Genomic DNA, 14,550 nt, shown 5'->3' with positions numbered 1-14,550 from the left:
AACAAGTTCCCTGCCAATCGCTGGATAACCATGGAAATGCTACATTACCGCAAACAAAGTAGACAGGTTCACCTACATACAAAGGTCTGTCTTCCCCAGTCAAATTCGCAACGTTGGCGCAACCTTTAAAATTTCCCATTGACTGAGTACCATTCCTCTGTATGCAGAAAGAGACTGAATCGGGGCTATGGTTAACAGTGTAAGAAGGAGGCATGGCATCCTTGTTGCCTATAGCAGCCATCTTGAAAGAAATCAAAGATTCAAAAGGACGAGACAGTCTATCAGAAAGCCTAATAGAAGCAACGTTGAGCTTGCTCCTATTTGCGAAAAGCAAGCATCCCAGGGGCGTAAGAACACGTTTCTCAAAACTATTCAAATTATTACCATCAAAGTTCCCCGAGATGCTATTGTTCCATCAGCCAAAGAATAGTGCTCTAAGAGAAGCATAACAGGCAGTTGTCAAAGGTAAAGGATGAATATACCAACCTAGCCCCTTATCCCTGTGTTGCAGTAAATGCGAACAGACCCAATAGTTGGACTTATTAAAAATGGGATGCGTAGCATTCATGATAAGTAACAATGTATTATTGTAGTATCTCTGTCTGTGCTGAAAGTCTCTGGGAGATAGAGTATGCAGATGCATGAAAGGAGTAGAAACAGTGGGTACATTTTCAGTCTGTAACAAGGTTTTGAATGGATGCACTTCTTCCAGGTACCAAAAGCCTAAAACAATTACTATTATAAAACCAATTGACATTATAAAAAGACAGCAGTACGGTTTCGGGGCCCAAACAGTTTGTCCATTCTCATAGCAGGTCACACGATCATTTATCAGTCCTGTGCGAGTGGTAGCGGTTGCAGGCATTGCAGTCTTCAAATGAAAAAACCCCAGTGTTTTTGCTGACGACCTCCTGGCCGAGCGACTTCTTAGTCTTTCCACAACTTAGCCAACAGAATCCCCTTTTTCAAACAATTACTTGGGCAAAAAGCAAGTCCTTGATGATTTTCCTTCCTTCTTCAAATGCACAGCCGAACCGTGCCGTAAGTCTATTTCCTTGGACGCAAATTGTACCTTGTTGTCCCTGGTGCTGATTCATCCGAGAACAACGTGTCGTCACTTCCCGTTGGAAGCAACGTATCAAGAGCAAGTGAAGATGCAAGATCCGGAACAACAGTTTCCAGAAACAAAACTTTTGAAGAGTGTGGAGACAAAATGGCTGTTTGCCAAGGCCTCACAGGCTCAGAGAGAATCTCTGATGCACTCTCAATGCTGTTTACTGCTTAGGAATCATTGGTTGCAGTATTGGTGAGGGGTTCAGTTTCTTCTTTATCGTATGGCACCGGGTGCAGAATTCTCTTGACACGCGTCGTGTGGATCCAGTTTTTTCTGCCTGTCACCCGCACCGCCGTCTGTGTGACCAGTAGGACCTGGAAAGGGCCCCGCCACCGAGGTGCAAGGCAAGAAGATCGCTCAAATGTCTTCGTCAACACCTCTCGGACCTGGTGATAAATCAAATACAGGTTTTTAGTCAACTGGCTACAGTAATCTGAAAGAAGTACATTTTCGACATTTTGCAAAGACCGACATTTTGGAAGGTTCCAGATCTTAACAGGTCTCCCCATTACCACCTCAAATGGAGAGAGCCCAGTCTTAGTTTGAGGGGTTGTACGCACAGCTAGCAACACGATCGGTAAGGCATCCGGCCATTTTAGTTTGGTGCTGGCACACGTTTTAGCGAGCTTGTTCTTGATGATGCTGTTGTGTCTTTCTACTAGTCCGGCACTCTGAGTGTGTCTGGCCGAATGGAACCGTTTGTCGATTTTTAATGCCGCACATATCTGTAGAATTACAGCAGCGACAAAATATGGACCATTGTCCGACCAGATGACTCTTGGTAGCCCGAACCTAGGGAAGTACTCCTTTAACATAGTTTTTGCAGTAGTCATGGCTGTAGCATCTTTAACAGGAAAAGCCTCAACCCATTTGCTGGAAGCACAAATGACAACTAACACATATTTCAAATTATTGCACCGTTCCATTTCGATAAAATCAATGTGTATAACTTCAAATGGGACAGAAGGTGGACCAAGTAGTTGATATTCCCTTTCCCATATTGTGCTGTAAACAGATCATGCAGTTCTGAACATATCACTCAGCTATTTTAGAGATTTTGTCATTTGCCCAAACTTCCTCCAACATTTTTGTAAGCTTCTGGGCACATATATGTGTAGGGCCATGAGCCATAACGAACCATCATCATTATGTATACATCAGGGAGTAGCCATTTCCCTTCGACTACATCCACCCAACACCCATCATCATTGAGTTTCCCCAAGCCTACAGCCCATCTCTTGGACTCTTCTAGTGTGGCATCGGCTTGGATATCCCTTACAGAGTCAACACCCTCATCCATTGCATAGGCATTTACGGTCTCCCTTGAAATGTGCATATCTGCAGAGAGATTGGTGGCAGTCTGTTTAGCTATCTGATCAGCGAAAGCATTCCCTTTTCCTACATCGTCTACAATCTTTCGATGTGCTGCACATTTTACGACAGCTAACTGAGTGGGAAGTGCAAGCGCTGAGAGCAGTTGTACTATTAGGGAGCCATGCTGGATCTTTGTACCGTGTGAAGTTAAGAACCCTCTTTCTGACCAAAGTCTACCAAAGTTGTGGACCACCCCAAAAGCATACTGACTATCAGTATATATGTTTACTGTAAGCCCTTCGGAAAGTTCACAAGCTTAGGTCAATGCTATAATCTCTGCGGCCTGCGCAGAGTTATGCGTGATTCTCTTGGTTTCCATGACCGGGCTTAATGTGGTGATTGCATAAGCAGCTGTGGATGTACCATCCGGAAGTTTGAAGCAGGAGCCATCGGAAAACAATTCCCCTTGTGGATTATTCAAAGGAGTGTCTTTTAGATCAATTCTACCCTTTGTCTCTTGTTCGGTAGTTTGCAGACAGTCATGTGACTCTTCGTCACTGCAAACAGTACCTTGCGGAAAAGGTAAGAGTTCAGCCAGATTAAGAACACAAAACCTCTTAATTGGTATGTGAGGAGCAAACAAGATCATTTCATATCTCGTCAACCATGCGGAAGTGAAGTGTTGCATTTGAGTTCTGTTCAATAGAACATCTACAGAGTGAGGCACCATCAGGGCTAGAGGATGGCCTAGGACTATTCACTCACTCTGCTTTACAGACGCAGCAGCAACAGCTCGCAAACATCTTGGCAAAGCGCATGCTATAGGATCAAGGGTGGAAGAAAAGTAACTGCATGGCCTATTCTTCCCTCCATGTTCCTGCGTTAATACAGCCAAAGCACATCCATCACATTCATACACAAACAACACAAAGGCCTTTTCATAGTTTGGTGTGCCCAAAACCTGTGCCGAGCACAATGCAGTCTTGAGCAGATCAAATCCTTGCTAGTGCTCCATGTTCCATGGCATTGGCGAAGAAATGCCCTTCTTCGTCAAAAAGCCTACATCGGCTTAATCACTAGTGAGAACCCGGGAATACACTGCCTACGGTAAGAAGCCATACCTATCAAGGCTCTAACTTCCTTCTGTATATTTGGGACATACATGCCAGAAATTAGTTTTATCCATTCAGGTGTCAATCTTCTTCCCTCCTTTGACAGGAGATAGCCTAAATAGGCGACCTCCTGACAACAATATTGAAACTTTTTAAGCGAAGCTTTGTGTCCATGTTTAGCCAGATGAATAAGTAATAACGAAGTGCCTTCCTTACAAGCGTTCTCAGAGTCGGCAGCCAAAAGCAAGTCATCAACAAACTGAAGCAGTGTACAAGTAGAGGGCAATTCAAGGGTATCAAGCTGTTCTTTCAAAGCCCTACTATAGATACTAAGACTTTCCATGTAACCTTGTGGTGCACGGGTAAAGGTGAACAAGCGTCCCCCTAAGGCAAACGCGAACAAGTACCTACTGTCCTTGTGTATAGGAATACTAAAGAAAGCATTCTTCAGATCCACAACATTAAAGTAAATAGCTGAAGCTGGAATCATAGTTAATATCGTCATCACATCAGGCACAATTGGAAATTGTGGAGCGACAATCTTATTGATGGCACGTAGATCAATTATGAAACAAAATGGAATTGCATTATCGCCTTTTTTGTACACAGGCAGAATTGGACTATTGCACAAACTACCTGCGATTTCCTCAATCACCCCTTGATGCACAAAATCAGAGACGATGCATTTCAAAGCTTGCTCACCCTCAACTGAAATCTTATATTGTGGAATACGTGGCAGCTTTACTCCATGTTTCAAGACTATTTTAACAGGCTCAATCTGTAAAACACCGACATCATTGTCATCAATTGCCCATAAACACTCTGGTACACCACTGAATTCTGGCGGCAAAGGTCTGGTTAAGAATTGTGAGACAGAAACTTGCTGTGGTGAAAACGTCAAACGCACTCCATCAGAAGAACAATAAATTACTGCATTTAATTCCTTCAATAGATTCAACCCCAGCAAATTCTCTCCACAATTCGAAGTCAAAAGGAATGACAGTGGTCCGTAAAGGGACCCAAAGAAATAGGTACCGCCGAAGAAACTGGACAAACAACTGGTGTGCCAGAAAACCCTACAGAAACATTGGTTTGCCCTGACAGTGGAATGTTTGGAACCCAAGAATGATCAATGGAACACTCTGTGCGCTTGTATCTATTAGGAATAGATGCGTCCTAGTTCCCACTATCATTTCAACATAGGGACCTTTCTGATTAACGGGAATAGGCGTCAGTTCCAAACCCTGCTTTGGTCAATCCTAGCGGAACAGAATATCATCAAAAGGAAGTTTTTCAGAGAGGAAAGCGGCAGAAGGATGATCGAATATGTTTCTCATATCCATACTTGGTACCTGATTATCCTGTGAAAAAGTTTGCTGTGGATCCTGTGCAAAATGACCTCTACCAGGGCCCCCTACACCTAGGCGACATCTGGATCGTCTACTCATATTTCCAAATGTGTTATTTGACCTTTGTCGAAGGACCAGGCATTGTGCACGCCAATGACCCTCTTGCCTACAATAGGCACATTGGTTAATGTTTACAGGACCCAAGGGCACATTTCCTTGTGGAACATACTGACCTCTAATTTGCGAACTACCCCCTATAGGGCCTCTAACAATTTGCTGTAATAATACTTTTGTCTTTAAATCACCTTTTCTTTTTTCGACTCTTTCCTTTTCATTATTGACACGATTCTCATAGTACTGAGCCATGTGCAGTTCTTCTGATTGAGACTTCGCTTGCCAAGCGCTCTTAGAAGAAATAATTTGCGACTGGATGTCAGGCAACAATCCACACACAAATTTGTCTACGAATAATCTTTTCCCAGACTCTGTGCCTAAGTCTTGTCCACTGAAATCTGAGAATACCTGTTCGAACCGATGAAAGAACTCGGTAGCAACCTCAGACTTCCCTTGGACACTGGCCGTAAGCTTGTCCCAAATAATTCCCTTTTTTGGGAATTATGGTTTTCAATTTCATAATGATTCTGTCAGGTAAAGTTAGTATCACCTGAGGCAGTCTCTCGCCAGCTGGCCTTTCTCCATCGAGTCTTATTATGTTAGCCCATGTATCTCCCAACCCTGGTACGTCGTCTATAGTCCTAACCTGTTTCCACAAATATACGGGCAGGAGTACAGGAAACAACAGATCAATATCACCTAAGGTGAATACTGAGGATTGCAAGACAGACTCTATTTCTTTATAGAATCCTGTCGGATTTTTCCTACTGTCGAGAAGAGATTGTCTAATGGTCTTCACTTCCTGTCTTGAGAACGGGACGTGAACGAACTGCGACACATAATGTGCAGGAATATCCAGAGCAGCTGCACCCATTGCAAGATTAGCCGCAATCTCAACTTTCGGGAAAAATGTCAGAGGAACCTCTCTCATAGGCAACTGAGAAGTAGGCAACTCCGAACGCTTACTAAGCAACAGAGCCAAATCGAGCGCTAAAGCAGCCGAAGAAGTGTCAAGTGAAAAAGCTCTCTTATAAATACTTAATAACTCTGTGGGACAACAAATCTTTCTCTTTACACACTCATCCTGTAGGTACTCTACCATTACCTGTATCACTTTCCTCTGCATTTCTGGCGTATACTGACTATAAGTGTCATATACTTCAATTGGAGTTATCGACGTGCCCGAGATCCATCTAATTGCGTCTTTCGTGCAAATTAGTGTTTCCTCAGATATCGATTTACGACAAGGAAGGAACCGTTTTTGTACATACATACTATCCTCATCTTCCTCCTTATTCTGTAACCTTTCCAACTCGTTCCTATACTCGAGTATCCTCTCAACATGCTATTGTACTTTCTCCACAGTGTCTCTAGAAAGCGCTAAGGTGTTCAGATCCCTCAACCCTTGTGGGAGATCTGTATTGTTTAGCCTGTCCCACATTAAACATAAGTGAATCCCTAATCCCTCAATAAAAACATTTTTCTCAGGAAAATTGTCTATATTAGAAAGTGTGGCAAAAACATTAGCTCGATCATCTCTCTCCATACAATGCTTAGCCCATGTAATCAAGTCACGTTTCTTCTCTGGAGGTACAGTATTGCGAGTGACAACCCTTGATCCCGCTCCCTGATCGACTACAAGCGGTGCAGGACCACTTGGAAGAGGAAGAGCAGGCAAGTTCAGCAGAGATACTATTACCGGTGCAATAGGAAGAGGTGGAGGAGCCAGTGGAGGAACAGCAACAAAAGGAGGAACAACGACTGGAGGAAGAGGAACAACAGGAACAACAGCAGGAAGAACAGCAGAAAGAGCAGGAATAACAGCAGGAAGAGGAAAATACAGAGGTGGCGCAGTGGCTCCATGCCTTCGTTCATTTAACAATTTATCAATACATTTGTCGGAAACATGAAAGTCTTTAGAAGGATAGATTTTCAGAATGCCAAGTGAGAAAGCCCTATCCATATTCCTAGCTGACTCAGACTGTTTATCTTGGTCATATAACAACGCTGTTTCGGCGTTCGTCTTATGACGGCACGCATGTTTTTCTCTACTCTTAAGCTGCGACAAAGCTTCTTTCTTCCAATTCTGTAAAACATCAAATGCTGAAGGTCTAACCTTTTTCTTTAATAAAATTGATTCTAAATACTCAATACGAGGGATTGCAAAACTACCATTGATTGGCCACTGAAGTTTGGAAGAATGTCTAGTTTGTCTGTGCCAAATATCATTAAACACTATACTACCAATGCCATGCTTACAGTACATAGTACAAGCCGGCGACCCCTCCTGTGGTGCCGGACGGCTAAATTCCAAAGATTGCCTATCGCTGCGGAATAACGCCCTGAAGCAGGTAGACAATTTTGCAGGCATATCAGAGTATTGGTGTTACCTGGTCAATAATTGTATTTGCAGATACAATGTGCCAAAACAAATTGTCAGGATACTTAAGAATCGGGTCACGGCTCACCTGATCAATCCTAAGGAGGTCTGATCAGATTTCAAAGATTCTTTTCTAACTAATTTTAGCTTGTGTGATTTCGGCAAATCTGCCCGTCTCGATAAGTGGAACCCTGTCAAGATGCCGTCTCAGACCACAAGCTCACCGTCCAGGGATCGGGTTGTGCAGCACTGCTGAGGTGTCGCATCTCTTTCAGAAAGGGGCCCCTTTATTTTGTTACACCGCCCGATCCCGGTCCGATAGCTTGCGTCAACCTTCGACGAGCTGGCATCAATCTTGAGGGCCCCTATTTGGGTGCCATCTGTGAAAACAAAAAGAAGATATCAAGGCTGAGTACCCCAAAAGGAAATACGCCAAATGCGGGTTACAAAAGAAAATACAAAGATCTTTATTTTATACTGAACAGTTTTAAAGGACAAAGCAACAGATAGCTATCGGCCCTGAGTACAACACAGCGAACTCCAGCTTGGTTCGGTGTGCTCAGTGAGTGGGACTGTACATTAAAATAGTCACGCCTTTTATGCAGTCCAAAACATGATGTTCAACCCACCTCCAAGTTAATACAAGTTAATACATCATGGATCTAGGGTTCGTGCCGAGTTCATGCATCTATACATTTAGGGTTTACCTTTAATACATTCACTAACAAGTCATAATGGCAACAGTATGTCTTAGGATTTATCGTAGTGCCTTCTCAAACAGTTTTATACAATGCAGTCAAACAAGTGTTCACATTTCGGTATTTGAATACATTGTGTTTAACATATGCTCGCGGATTAGCTTTGTTGGCGCAGGTAATCCTCTATACACAGGTCAACGAAGGACAAGGTCTCGGTTCATGACCCCAACATGTGGCCTGTAGGCAAGTTACATATTAGCTTGTGCACAGAGGTCAAGACGCCCATGTTACATTCGGAATGACACTGTCCACCATCTTAGAACACAGGGTGACTTTAGAGGGAGAATCTAAAATGGTGCATAGACCTAAAATGGCGGCTTACACTGATCTAAGGTCAAGACCTTGCAACACGTATTTCTTCGCAAGTGGCTTGCAAGCAGCTTGGTGTAGGCCAATGTACATATATCATACAGTATAGGAGGCACGATATAATTTCCCGTTCGACAATATTTTTAACTTCATTGATCATGATCAGTTGTAATGATGAACATGCATCCCTTCTATGTTCTCCAATACCCTAAGCACCAACGCTGCTGACACTCACCAATTCCCCATCACAACGTACACTCCCAAAGCTCTCATAAGCCAGCCATGGGCATTCTTACATGCTCTGTTACACTGCCAAGTCATAATTCATATTCCCCAGTCCCTACCACACTCAAAGCCATTATCCCAATCACACCTTATGCTCCATTTCCTCCTGCAGTCTACAGTCCTTCATTGTTTCTCAGTCTTTCTGCATCCTGCATCCTTTCTCCCATTCCTTTTCACTCTTCCCCAATCCCTTTTACCAATCTGCAGCTTGTTGCCTCTTTCTGACCAACTGCTCCCTCTCTGCTTCCTGTCTCACTGCTCCCTCTGTAGCCCACTACTATCTCTGCTTTCTGGCCCACCAGTCTCTCTTTCTGCTCTCTGCTCGCTTGCCCACCATTTCTCTATCTGGCCCACTGCTTTCCCTCTGCTTTATTGCACATTACTCTTCCTCTATCGACTTCCCCCCTCATATTATGACTATTTTATATTTTTTGAAAGGTAGATTTTGAGCATCTAAAAATAGAACTGAGGATGTGCTGTTTTTATATGTCCCATTTTGGGAAATGAGCAGGTTATTTATTTTATTTAATTATATACAGGAGGAACAATGATCTTTTGATCTCAAAAGAACATATATTAGATAAGAAATCAGATTTGATGGGAAGCAGTGAGCTTCTTACTATGAAGTGAGTTTGAGGGACATTCTGACCAGGTTGTGGAGGGGAGTAAATGGAACAGTCACCGGGGACAATACATAAGTGGACAAACATGGATTAAGGACAACCAACATTGGAAATGTTTAAGTGCAGGTAGGCGGTACGGCCAGCTGCACTCGGGACGTGCCCACAATGGGTGAAGTGCTACAGTGGAGGCAGAGGAAGTGAGAGACAGAAGCAGGTTAGAGGTGAGGGAACATTTTAGCAGCAAGCAGATGAGTGGTAGGTTAAGAGGGTAACTCGGAGGCGAGGAGGTAGACTTTTAATTTGGTTTTGAACAAATCTGTGTGGACTGTTGCTCGGATGTCCACGGGAAGAGAATTCCATGCAAGTGGAGCAAAAACAAAGAGAGGAAGCGAGAGGATGCACTTGGAGGACAAGGAGTCACAAGGGCAGTCGAGGAGGCAGAGCGGAGATTACGAGAAGGCTTATAGAGTCGGATAGAGAATGAATGATACAGTGTTGCCTTACCATGGATAGATTTGTGAACAAGGAGAAGAAATTTAAATCTAGCCCTGTTTTGCATCATCAGCCATACAGCCTGGTGACAGTAAGAGGAAGTAGGTGTGAAGTGAGGGAGTTCAAAGAGAGTCCTGGTAGTAAAGTTAATGATCCTGTCGAGAGGAGAGAAAGCATAGTTAGGGGAGACCAAAGAGGATGCTGGCACAGTAATCCAGTTTAAAGAAGACAAGAGTGATTAAGAGATGTTTGGTTGTGTTGAAAAGAAAGAGGTACCTGATTTTCCTAATATTAAGGAGATTGAGGCAAGCTGATGTTCCAGGTTTGGAGATGAAAGTAGAAAAGGTGTGAGAAGGGTCATAGATGAAACTGAGGTTTCTAGCTTAAGAAGATTAGGGGATATTGTCAGGTGGGAACTGGATAGATAGAGAAAAAGATGAGAGAGAGCTTTTGGAAGGGAAGAAGGGTGCCTCTGTTTTGGTAGAGTTTAACATCAGAGAGTGCAAAGCCATCCAATATTTAATGGTAGAGAGACAGTTGGACATTTTGATAGAGAGACCAGAGGAGAGTTCAAGAAAAGAGAAAAAGATTTGGGTATTGTGCCTGAAGAGTTGGTATGAGAATGCAAAGGAGGAGATTAATGCCCCAAGAGCAGAAGTCTAGAGTGTAAAGAGGAGCAGACCCAAGACAGATCCTTGTGGAATACCAACAGTTAGAGGAGTGAGTGGAGAGATATTGTTGTCCCAGGAGACAGAATTGGTGAGGTGCAAGGTAGGATTCAATCCAGGCAAGGGCTTGATTGCAAATCCCAAGAAGAGAGTATTAAGGAGATCAGAGTGATCGACAGTGTCAAAGGCAGCAGACAGGTCAGGGTGAATTAGGATAGACGATAGGTTTGAGTGATTAGCAGAGGCGATAACGCTGGACACATTAATTAAAGCAGTTTCTGTGGAGTGACAGGAGCAAAAACCTGCTTGTAGGGGGTTTCAAAGGTTGTGGATGCCAAAGAAATTGGTAAGACGGTTGAACACAACCCTTTCAAGCACTTAGAGTACCGCAGAGGAAAAGGCACAAGGCAAAGGTTAGCCATAGGTTCGGGTTAGCCCCTTGTTTTTTTAGGAGAGGGATGACCATGGCCGTTTTGAAAACAGAGAGAAAGCAAGCAGAGTTGAAGGACAGTTTGAAGAGTTCAGCGAGGTGAGAGGACACTATGGGGCAATAGGCTTGACTAGTTGAGGACCAAGAGGGTTCGATGGGGCACATGAAGGGTTAGCCTTCATCAATAGAAATATTAGTGTGACTAAAGTGGGAGATGGAGGCAGAGGACGATGGTAGAGTAGGCGCAGTGTAAAATGGAGTGTGAGGAAGGTCAGAAGACAGACTCTAATTTTGGTAATTTTTGCATTGAAGTATTCAGCTAGTTTATTTGCTGTGAGAGTGGAGTTGATAGTCATAGACTTATGAGGAGTTTGTTTAGGGTGCCCTGTAACCAGTGAGGATGTTTGAGTGAGAGTCAATGAGGGTTAGGTAGAATTCCCTTTTAGCTCTATCAAGAGTGGACTTGGGAGAGTGCAAGACAGAGAGGTAGAGTTGTAGGTCCTCATGCAAGTGGGTACATCTATGAATGGGGTGATGCATGGCTGAGGATGCTGAGACTTACGGGTGTAAGTAAGCAGTGGGAAGTGAGAGGATAATGAGTCATATAGTAGGGATTGGAAGCTGGAGAAGGCAGTGTTGTTGGAAGAGGTATCGGGTGTGAAGGAGGTGAGAACTGTTTGTCGGAGAGAAAGAGGCGAATGGCAGAAGGTTTACATTGTCTTTTAGTAACAGGTGAATCAAGTGATGAAGAAAGGTCAGAGGGTGGAAAGGAGAAGGTGTTGGAAACAATTGAGTGATCAGCAATGGATGGTTTGACAATAGTATTAGTAGCTGAGAGAGCGGTGGAGATGAATAAGAAATCCAAGAGTTACCCCTTGTGTGGGTAGGTAGGTTATGGATAGAGTGGAGAGCGTGGTCACTAAGAAAAGACTGAAGTTCAGTTTTCTGAGAAGTGGTTGGAGAGGGAAGGTTAAAGTCACCTAAGAGAGGTGATGTTACTTGGAAAGTGAATCAAGGAGTTGCCCAAGGTCATCAAAGAATGGTCCAGCGGGACCAGGAGGGCGATAGATGGAGATGATGTGAACTGTATTCTCATAGGTGACCTGCACATTTCCAGGGGGTTAAACTGTGGTGCAAATGATGGGCTGGCCAGTAATGTTCTACAGGCTCCTAGTACATTTCACCATTGCGGTCCCTTAAAAAAACATTTCTATCCCATTGGATGAATAGAAATGCAAGTGAGACAGCCGCGGTTCATACACCTCCCGCAGTCCGGCCGTGTAGCACTCAACATTCCTAGCACTTCATCTATGGCTCACCCACGAGCTCGGACTCCCCAGCACTTAACCCCTCTTCTGTCTTTCTTTCTGCACTTGCAAGTTCTGAATACTCACAAGGCATAGTAGGTTCAAACCTCCCCACTCTGCTCTTAAATATTGTTTTTAATTATATTTCTCACCCATGTTCTCTCCCTGCCCTGTGGGTGCTTTGAAACATTATTTTCTTATTGTAGAAGTGCCTAAAAAGCAAACAATAAATAAATAAACAAATAAAATGCTGTCACACTTATAAACAAAGAGCATGACGGTCAGGTAAGTGCACCCCCATGGACCTATTCTAAGTAGGTGCATGGGGTTGCCTTAGTTTTTGCACATTTAAAAGCACACCTTGTTCACGAATTCGGGATGCACTTTTAAATGCGCAGAAAGGCCCCCGGATTTGCACAAATGAAAAAGAGTCAATAAAAAGCCATCTGAATGTGTGCATATAAGATGCGCCCGTCCATACGTCCTTTTTTTAAGCTGCTCCTTTTCTTGACGCAAGTGATGAGATGTACTAGTGCATTTCATTACTTGTGCCCAAACATTTCTTTTGGGTCCTGACCCTTTCTGTCTATTCTTTTAAAAACAAACGTTATCATGGGTGTTTTAGCAAATATTACTGTTTTGTGCTTTTTTTTTTAAAAACAAACTGCCATTTTTGCAGCATTTTGCAGGTTCGCAAAGTTGCGATAAACTGGAGGGTCTGACTGAAATTCAGTAGTAGAAAAAGACAACTTAAAAAACATGTATCATTGGGTCCACTCATGACATCCATTAACTACTCCCGCCATAGGTGGAACTCCATTGCCCCGCCACCTAGGGCCATCTGTCAATCATACCCAAGAATCCATTTGATTTGAAGCTGCCATAGAGTGCAATTCTAACAAGCATCTCTATCAGACATTCAAGTAGTCTTGTGGGTAAATGTGCCACACCTGGTCTTAACAACTTGGGTTTGAATCCAGACTTCTGCACCTTTTAGAGAAGTCTTTTAGACTAAACCAATTGAAGGGTGCACATGGATTTTTCCAGAACCAGAAAGAAATGTTTTGCAGGACAATGGATCTGAGAACTCAACAGCAAAACTTTTTATAGGGTACTCCTATAACCACGCCCAATGGAAGTTGTGCCCACCTGATCACAAACCTGGCACAACCAGATGAAATTCCTGGAGCCGGGCCTGGTTCAAGCACTGAGATCGTAATGTATAAGATTCACACCAGTGCAGCCAGGCCAGGTTCAAGCACTGAGATCCTGATGTATAAGATGCACACCAGTGGAGCCTGGCCTGGTTCAAGCACTGAGATCCTGATGTATAAGTAACACACCAGTGGAGCAGAGCCTGGTTCAAGAACTGAGATCCTGCTGTATAAGATTCACACCAGTGCTCTACAGTGCAAATACACTTAACAGACAGCTTCTAAGCACTGGAACTGAACCCATGCATCCTCTTGTTCCCAAAGGAGGTGGGTTGACCCTGAGCTAGCCTTCCAAATATATATATTTTTAGCTTGAGGAAACAACAGATGGTGTATTTCAAATGCAGAGGGCGACGTCATGTACATGAATTGCCTTTGATGCAGGATTGGCAGATCTGGGTCAGGTCACACAGTGCCCAGGCAGGATTGGTGGCAGAAGCCACTGGCACACACCTCTCTCATCACAGACCCAGTGGCTCACTGGATGTGCAACGCAGACAAGGAGAAACACTGATGTGATTTGCGTGCATGCTGTGCTGCAGGCTGCTCTTACCCATTCCCAGCTAGCTACACCTAGCCCCCATACTCCCCCTGTTGCTACAGTACTGGGTATGAGCTGCACAGACAGCACCACCTCTGAACCCAACCAATCAGACATTCTTCACTAACAGACTACCAAGCAGATATCTGCTGCTGGCACTGCCTCTTTTCCAGTGGCTCACGGGTAGCAAAGACAGTTCTAAGGGTAGCAGAGGGGGTGCTAGGGGTAGCAGTTGCTACCCCTTGATACCCACAAATGATGTCCCTGGTCATACTTTAGGAAGCCTTCCAGTCCCTTTTTTCTTGGAATTCTGGGATGTGTAGACCCGACTGTAAAATGGAAAAGAAAGAAACTACAAATCCCAGAATTCCAAGAAAATAATGGAGCAGGATAGAATTCTCACACATGGTACTGACAAACCGAGTTCTGTTGCTACAGGATGTACACAGCTAGGGCTGTATTTCTTCAATATCACAGGAGAAACCATGAGAGTTCGTTTCTTATCCTGTGGGGACTGTCTTCTGTGATCAGTGACACTGG

Source organism: Ambystoma mexicanum, chromosome 5q, assembly GCF_040938575.1.
Source record: "Ambystoma mexicanum isolate Mex_15411 chromosome 5q, UKY_AmexF1_1, whole genome shotgun sequence".
NCBI classification, from domain to species: Eukaryota; Metazoa; Chordata; class Amphibia; order Caudata; family Ambystomatidae; genus Ambystoma; species Ambystoma mexicanum.
This window is presented reverse-complemented; position numbering follows the sequence as displayed.